Source organism: Mixophyes fleayi, chromosome 3, assembly GCF_038048845.1.
Source record: "Mixophyes fleayi isolate aMixFle1 chromosome 3, aMixFle1.hap1, whole genome shotgun sequence".
Taxonomy (NCBI): domain Eukaryota; kingdom Metazoa; phylum Chordata; class Amphibia; order Anura; family Limnodynastidae; genus Mixophyes; species Mixophyes fleayi.
In genome coordinates, this window is record NC_134404.1 from 159464543 (window position 1) to 159471389 (window position 6847).

Sequence of the window (6847 nt, forward strand, 5' to 3'; positions counted from 1 at the left end):
CTTATTGTATTATAGCTCACTCAGAAACAGGACAGGTGGCAGGTTTCAGTCCTGAAACAAAAATTGTAATAATAGGGCTGTCAGTGTTCTTAAAAGTCTTCAGTGACATTCTACTGTGCCATAGTTCATACAGAAACACTAGAGGTGGCAATGCTCTTGTCACTCTCCAGTCTCAGCCATGATGATACTAATCCCTCTACCTCATGTACTGCACCACAGTTTTTCCCTCTGATGAAGTTTTCTTTTGAAACAAAATGCATTGAGGTCCTGATACACTGCCCTCCTTTGGGATATAGTGAATTCTTCTTTATTGAAACTTTTGTGCAGAGACTTTGGGGAAACTTCTCTGTGTACCTACTGGTGATCTAAAAACTTATGCAGTGTACCTGTCTTATGGATTACAGATAAGCACTTTATGGTTTTATATATTGTGAGTTTGCACTTTATATTTATGCTGATTAAATCATCTTTTTAAAAATACTACTCATATGGTATTATCATTTCCACTTTCCATATCTGACTAACGGAGGTGATATTGTAAGAAAAGTGAAGCGGTTTATGAACACTTGAGAAGCTGTTGTACAGTTAAGCTTTTTACCTCCTGATATCTGGTACGCATGGTCTGTATAAACACCGGGTGAAAGATTGGTTATGGTCTGACATACTACACTATATAGTGTTATCTTTTTTCTTTATCTACTGGTGCATGTGGAGATATCTGCTGAATTAATTGGATACCGTTTTACAGCTGACCTTCTAGATGAGCGATAATTTATATGACATCTGGTATGCATATCTATTAACACACGTTGGGGACACCACTAAGAACTCTGGGTCTTCTGTATGACATACCATTTCTTCTTGGAAAATTATATCTTACTGATCTTCAAAGACTGGGACTCCATATGTATAGTGTAACCCAGAGCTGGATTAAGGTTCTGGGGGGACCGGGGTACTTAAGACGTAATGTGTAATGTGGTCTTCATTTTAGACAAATAAACAGGCAATGCTGTGTGCACTACTGTTAGTTGCATGCAGCTCTGCCATTACAGCATAACAGTGTGAAGTAGGACATACCTCCCAACTGTCCTTGTAGTCAGACCAAATCCTGACTAAGTGAGACAGTCACCCACATTCTGGACTGTCCCACTATATTGAGGACAGTTGGAATTTGGTCCTGCTCTCTCATACCTGCTCTTGTCACTTTTCACCACCTGTGGCTGCTGGTGTCTTAAGCTCAGTAGCTGCTTGTGTAAATTCTGGGATGTTGGGGCCCTCTTTTGAAAAATGTTAATAAATCAATAGCACCCCCTTTAATAATTAGGCCTCCCTCCCTGCAACCAGCCCCAAACTTGAAATTAAATAAAATTAATAATATTCACATTTAATAATAGAACTATTTTCCCCAAGCAGCCCCGACATTAAATGAATAGTGCACACATTTAATAAACTTATTTCGCTCCCCACTAAACAGCCTGGCAATAAATTAAATAGCATTTACATTTAATATAACCATTTTCTACAACTATCACCGGCATTAAATAATTCATATTTACAATTACAATTAATAAATAGCCCTCCTCCCCAAAATCAGTCCCATATTCAATCAATAGCCCCAAACCATCTCATCTTAAATTAATAGGACCCAATATTAAATTAAATTGCCCCACCATCACCCCACAAAAAAAATAGCACCCATTAAATAATTAGCCCACACCTGCACTCCACCATTAAATAGCCTACCTCCCACACTATACTAAGAACCCCCCTTCCCTTACATATATTAACATACTGCCCACACACACATACAATATATATACACATCACACACAATATATATGTACACATCACACACACAATATATATATATACATCACACACACACAATATATATATATATACACATCACACACAATATATATATACATCACACACACACACACACACACAATATATACACATCACACACACACAATATATATATACATCACACACACACAATATATATACATCACACACACAATATATATGCATCACACACACACACACACACACACACACACACACACACACTATATATATATATATATATATATACATTGCCCCCCCCACACACACACAATATAATATATATATATAAATATATATATATAAACTGTTGTCAACTGCAAGTTGACTGGGAGTTAAAGTCTTCTATTATCCATAAGATAATTTTGCACAGGTAATGGCTTGCATGTTTAAACCATCTGTTTTCAATATAGGGATATTTCCCTGGTACTGGGTTTTATATTTAAATAAATGTCTGCATATAGATTTTTTTTAGCTCGCTAGTTTATATATATCATATCAGTAGTACCTTAATAAAACAGGTGTTGGGTAAACAATTACTATATTACATGACAGTTGCACAGCAACATTATAATATCTAGTTATAGAGGCTAATAACTTAAGAAAAACATACACACACACACACACACACACACTGTATTTATATACTTTATTTATTCTCACAAACACATCCCCCCTAGATCTTAACTTATCTTATGCCTGACAGACAGGGCAGCTCTTCTCTGCTCCTCCTCACACTGTCATCTACACGGCAGCTACGGAAGCCCACAAGACAAAAAAAAAAAAAGCAAAAGCATGCTTGTGCTGATAGTGCCGACAGAGCACTTAAACTCGGAACCCTGTGCTGCCCCCTGTATTCCAACATTTGGGGCCAGCAAAAAGAGGCACCCCTGGTCCGGGGGGGCCCCCTGAGAGAGGGGGGCCTGGGGCATATGCCCCCTGTGCCCCCTCCTTAATCCGGCCCTGGTGTAACCCATCTATAATATTATTTGTTGATATATTCACAAGTGCTGCACCAGAAGGCGCCGTCCTTCTCTCCTCTATTTTTTACATATATATATATATATATATATATATATATATATATATATATATATATTAGGGATGTGCACTGGCCACTTTTGGTGTCTCGTGTTTTGTGTTTTGGATTCGGCATTTCTTGAGGTTTTGGGTTCGGATTTGTTTCGCAAAACACCTGCCGAAAGGTTTTGGTTCGGATTTAAGGTTTTGGATTCGGATTTTTTTTTTAAAAAAGCATAAAAAGTTCAAAAATCAAGTTTTTGGGCTTATTTTCACTCCTACGCTATTATTAACCTCAATAACATTCAATAACAATCATTTCCACTAATTTACAGTGTATTCTGAACACCTCACAATATTGTTATTAGTCCAAAACGTTGCAACGAGGTATCTTCCTGGACTGCGTAGTGGAGTGGTCCCCACAATATAATAAGAAAACCATCAACTGGTCTTAATTACACCAAAAATTGTACCTGGAATGCGTAGAGGAGTGGTCACCACAATATAATAAGAAAACCATCAACTGGTCTTCTTAATTACACCAAAAATTGTACCTGGACTGCGTAGAGGAGTGGTCACCACAATATAATTTAAAAACCCTCAAATGGTCTGAATCCCACCAAAAAATGTACCTGGACTGCGTAGAGGAGTGGTCACCACAATATAATAAAAAAAACAATCAACTGGTCTTAATAACACCCAAAATTGTACCTGGACAGCGTAGAGGAGTGGTCACCACAATATAATAAGAAAACCATCAACTGGTCTTAATTACACCAAAAATTGAATCTGGACTGCGTAGAGGAGTGGTCACCACAATATAATTTAAAAACCCTCAAATGGTCTGAATCACACTAAGAAATGTACCTGGACTGCGTAGAGGAGTGGTCACCACAATATAATAAGAAAACCATCAACTGGTCTTAATTACACCAAAAATTGTACCTGGACTGCGTAGAGGAGTGGTCACCACAATATAATAAGAAAACCATCAACTGGTCTTAATTACACCAAAAATTGTACCTGGACTGCGTAGAGGAGTGGTCACCACAATATAATTTAAAAACCCTCAAATGGTCTGAATCCCACCAAAAATTGTACCTGGATGGCGTAGAGGAGTGGTCACCACAATATAATAAGAAAACCATCAACTGGTCTTAATTACACCAAAAATTTTATCTGGACTGCGTAGAGGAGTGGTCACCACAATATAATTTAAAAACCCTCAAATGGTCTGAATCCCACCAAAAATTGTACCTGGACTGCGTAGAGGAGTGGTCACCACAAAATAATAAGAAAACCATCAACTGGTCTTAATTACACCAAAAATTGTATCTGGACTGCGTAGAGGAGTGGTCCCTACAATATAATTAAAAAACCCTCCACGGGTCTGAATTCCAAAAAAAAAGTTTCTTGACTGCGTAGTGGGGTGGCCCCGGTACACAATTTTTTACAGGGGCCACAATATAATAAAAAAACCCTCAACTGGTCTCAATTCCACCAAACAAGTATCTGGACTGCGTAGTGGAGTGGTCCCCACAATATAATGAAAAAAACCTCAACTGGTCTGAATTCCACCAAAAAAGTATCTGGACTGCGTAGTGGACGGTGTGGTCCCCACAATATAATAAAAAAAAAACTCAACTGGTCTGAATTCCAGGGAACAGATGGCGGACACCGGATGGACGTCTAAAACCAACATAGCAATTAAGGGCGCAGTTCCTCTTTTTTGTGACTGCACAAACAATTAACGTAGTATCAGAAATGACAGGTTTTTTTTTGTTTTAAATATAGAAAGAAAGAAGGTAGTACTAGAAATGGCAGTTATTTAGTTTCTTTTAAATAGAGAAAGAAAGAAGGTAGTACTAGAAATGGCAGTTTTTTTTTGTTTTAAATATAGAAAGAAAGAAGGTAGTACTATAAATGTCAGTTTTGTTGTTTTTTTTTAAATAGAGAAAGAAAGAAGGTAGTACTATAAATGGCAGTTATTTTATTTTTTTTACATATAGAAAGAAGGTAGTACTAGAAATGGCAGTTTTTTTTTTAAATATATAAAGAAAGAAGGTAGCAATAGAAATGGCAGTTCCTCTTTTTTGGAACTGCACAAACAGTGATGAAAATGAAGGTGGAGCTGGTGGCATGTCACGGTCCTCTTCAGAGGACAATCTCCTGACCAGCAGGTTTTTGCACCGCTGTAGACTTGTGTCCGCCGGAAACAGAGACACAACATACGCTTTAAACCGAGGATCGAGAACGGTGGGCAGAATGTATTCCTCTGACTTTAAAAGATTGACCACCCTCGGATCCTGGCAAAGAGTACGAAGGGCTTCATCCACAAGAGCTACATACTTGGTGGAATCGCAATGGTGTACCAGCTCCTCCCTCACTTTCTCAAGCTGCTTCTGCAAAAGCTTGATCAGGGGAATCACCTGACTCAAGCTGGCAGTGTCGGAACTGACTTCTCGTGTGGCAAGTTCAAATGGCTGCAGAACCTTGCACAACACGGAAATCATTCTCCAGTGCGCTTGACTCAGGCGCATCCCCACTCCTTTTCCTATGTCGTAGGTGGCTGTGTAGGCTTGAATGGCCTTTTGATGCTCCTCCATCCTCTGCAGCATATAGAGGGTGGAGTTCTAGCACGTCACTACCTCTAGTTAATTTAGATTGCAAGGCTTGTAAATACTTTGAAGATCAAAAAAGCAGGCTGCACAGACTGTGGAGCTAGAAAGTGAAATTAAATAGACCACGTTACTTTGGTGGCTATCTATGCCCCCCCCCGCGCTACACTTGTAGTTGAATATAAAAAAAGCAGCCTGCATAGACTGTAGAACTAGAAATTCAAATATACAAAGAAATGGACAAAGGCAGTTTGGTATCTGTCTGCATCAGATCCCCTCTCCACTAGGAGTAAAATAGAAAACTATTCAGCCGTTATATAATCTAGAATATAAATAGAAATTGAGGAAGGCAATTTGGTATCTGTCTGCATCATAATCATCAACATCCTCCTCAGCGCCAGCTACATCAATATCCTCCTCCCGGTGTACAACATTCACACCTTCATTAGCCAAATCTGTAACTGGACTGTCGGTGATCTTTCCAGTATATGCAGAGGGCATGCTGCAAATGCTGGATGGAGTCACCTCTTCCCGTACAGTGATGGGAAGGTCAGGCTTCACAACCACCAACACCCTTGGACTCGCCTTGGGGATTTGTGATGTCATCTGTTTAGAAGGCAGAGTTCTTTGCTGTTTTGTTGTTGTTGCTGACAGCATAACTCTTTAAAATTGTTTGTAGGTGGGGGAGGAGGAGGGCTTAGATCCTTGGGTGAAGCTGGACCACTAGTCATGAACACAGGCCAGGGCCTAAGCCGTTCCTTGCCACTACGTGTCGTAAATGGCATATTGCCAACTTTACGTTTCTCCTCAGATGATTTTAAGTTTCTCTTTTTGCTATTTTTTGAGAACTTGGGCTTTTTGGATTTTACATGCCTTGTACTAGGAGATTGGGCATCGGGCTTGCCAGACGACGTTGATGGCATTTCATCGTCTATGTCATGACTAGTGGCAGCAGCTTCAGCATTAGGAGGAAGTGGGGTCTTGATCTTTCCCTACTTTATCCTCCAAATTTTGGTTTTCCATTATATGTAGCACAAGAGAGCGTACCCCTAAGCCACACACACTCGGCAAAGCCTTTAAAAATTATATGCGGCACAGGAGAGTACCACTGGACTTTTACTGCTGAATCAGTGAACTTTGTATATCAGTACCACTGGACTTATACTGCTGAATCAGTGAACTTTGTAATATATCAGTACCACTGGACTTATACTGCTGAATCAGTGAACTTTGTAATATATATCAGTACCACTGGACTTATACTGCTGAATCAGTGAACTTTGTAATATATCAGTACCACTGGACTTATACTGCTGAATCAGTGAACTTTGTAATATATCAGTACCACTGGACTTATACTG